This window comes from Montipora capricornis, chromosome 11, assembly GCF_036669925.1.
Source record: "Montipora capricornis isolate CH-2021 chromosome 11, ASM3666992v2, whole genome shotgun sequence".
Lineage (NCBI taxonomy): Eukaryota > Metazoa > Cnidaria > Anthozoa > Scleractinia > Acroporidae > Montipora > Montipora capricornis.
In genome coordinates, this window is record NC_090893.1 from 30,048,773 (window position 1) to 30,051,272 (window position 2,500).

The 2,500-nt window shown below is 39.7% G+C and overlaps 1 pseudogene; it reads left to right on the forward strand.

Moving 5' to 3' along the window:
• The window catches only part of LOC138023334 (uncharacterized), a 42,315-nt pseudogene that overhangs the window by 14,484 nt on the left and 25,331 nt on the right, over positions 1 to 2,500 (forward strand).

Here is a 2,500-nt window from a genome sequence, read left to right on the forward strand (position 1 = left end):
AAGACCTTTGTTGTCAGAACTGAATCAAATTACCAGTAAACTTGCATGGTTGCATTGGTGGGAGGCATTAATGTACGTGACTGCTCCACCCTTGCCCTATAAATGATATTCCTTTTTTTCACTTTTTAAGGCCACATGGATTCAAAGTTCTCTATTTAAATGGAAAGGGATTATGTCACTATTTTTAAAGATCTCCAGAATACATGTTTTATAGAATGTAATTTTGTGCCTTCCTGATTAAATGAACACATGTAGCAAAGGAAACAGGATTTCCTAAAATGATCCTCTTGCTCCAACACTATGCAATGCACTTTATATAGGCTATCAAATACTCAAATGCTTGTTTTTAATTAATTATAACTTTTTTGTTCCTGGATTAGATCAAATCTAAAACAGCTGTTAAGAAATCTTAATAGCCAAAAGAACCACATAAAAAAACATGGCATACAGGTGGATGGCAAAACGTACAGAATCAAGTTTACTGGTACAGTGTTCATAATAAATTATTTTTCTCAGTTTCTAGCTTCATTGCTTAACATCAGGACAGTTTGTCTTCTGAAATTGTCATATGTTTAATAAACCTTTTTTCTTATCCTTCTCTTCTTAAAGTGACTCTGGAGTACAAGCCTCTATTGCTTTTGCTCAACAAAAAGGATGATGAGGACTTCATTCTGGGTGGAAAAGGCTATGATGCAGAATGTTGTGCATTTTGTGATGCCATTAGGGTAAATAGACTGATTGTAGAATCCCCGAAGAAGATACGACTCGATGGACACGGATTAAACCACAACAAAACATATTTAATAATCCAACATGGCCTGCCCGCTTTTACGCGCCCCTACATCATGTAGGACAGCATGAAATATACATCTGCGCTCTTCATGTAGACTTACACGAAACATCCTACATCCCTTTCCTTCTTCATAAAACAAGAAGACAAATATAACATTGTGAACTTAAACAACACTTAAAGAGTCATCCTGACATCCGATGATCACACTAAAGTTAATGTTCAATAATAAATGTTCATTCTATAACAAAGTCCTCAAATCTTTTTGGTGCATGTCTTGTCCGCACTGGTCGTGGTGACTTCACAGGTGTGGCGTCGCTCTGCTTGATTTCATCCTTCTGACTCTGCTGCATTTCTCCCAGATCACTTGCAACATCTCCAACATCCACCTCTTGAGATGCTGATTTCTCCGGACCCTCTGGTTTCTCTTTTTCGTGGTACAACTTCACATGAGTGGTATTTCTTTTATACTGGGCCCCCTCAGGCGACTTGATCACAACACTGTTACCGCACTTGTCAATTAGCTCGTATGGCTGGCTCTCAAACTGGGTGGTCCACTTATTTGCTCGAGGTTGCTTTAACAGGACTTTGTCTCCAGCCATCAGATTGCTTTCTTCAGCCTTACGCGTTCTGTCAGAGTATTCCTTCATTTTTATTTTCTTTTCTTGGTCTCGATCCCTTACTTCTTGATCTAGTTTTGCAGCCTGCCTCAAACCTGGAAGCTTTGTGCGCAATGTCCTGCACTTGGATGGGGAGTATTTCGATAGGCAACTAAATACGTCTGTACGGCCTCTTTCCAGTCCTTTCCTTCCACTTGTGCGATCTGCATTCTTTTAAGAAGTGACCTGTTCTGACGTTCAATCTCTCCGTTGGCTTGGGGCCACAGCGGGGTGGTCTTCCTGTGCTTAATTCCATTGTCCTTTAAGAACATTTTAAAGGCTTCTGCCACAAAATGGGGACCATTGTCACTCGTCACTGTGTATGGCAATCCATGAGTTGCAAACATCTTCTTTAGGCTGTTGATGGCCACCTCTGCTGTGTTTCTCTTTGAAATACTAATTTCTACATATCTACTGTAGTAGTCGGTCACCGCGAAGACATAGTCCCCTGATGGTAGTGGGCCCATGAAATCAATCACGATATCCTGCCAGGGCCCTTGAGGCAATTCAGTCATATGAAGAGGTTCAGCATTACATAGTCCGCCCACAACTTGGCAACCATGACACGTCTTGCAAAAATTCTCAGCGTCCTTATCAATGCCTGGCCACCAGACCTTTGCTCGTAGTCGCTGTTTCATTTTCACCAGTCCTTGATGTCCTTCATGGCCTAATTCAATCACTCTTCCTCTAAGTTTCTTTGGTACCACTATTCTTGTTCCTCTCAGGACAATATTTCCAAAAAGGCAAAGCTCATCTCGGATTGGCTTGTAACCAGGGCAATTAGAATTCTCCCAGTTTCCAGTCTTGATGCACTCTCGTAGGGTGTCTAACTCATCATCAATTCACTGGAAAACTTGAAAATTTACATACTATGTAAATAATATGTAAATAACATGTAAATCCATGAAAATTTACTGTAAAAGATAATTTACATGGTTTTTGGACTTTTAAATGTTTTCAATAATCATGTAAATATCATGTAAATTTTTCGATTTGAACATGTAAATGTGAGACAAGATGCTGTAAATTCTGAAGACAAAACTTAGGGAGA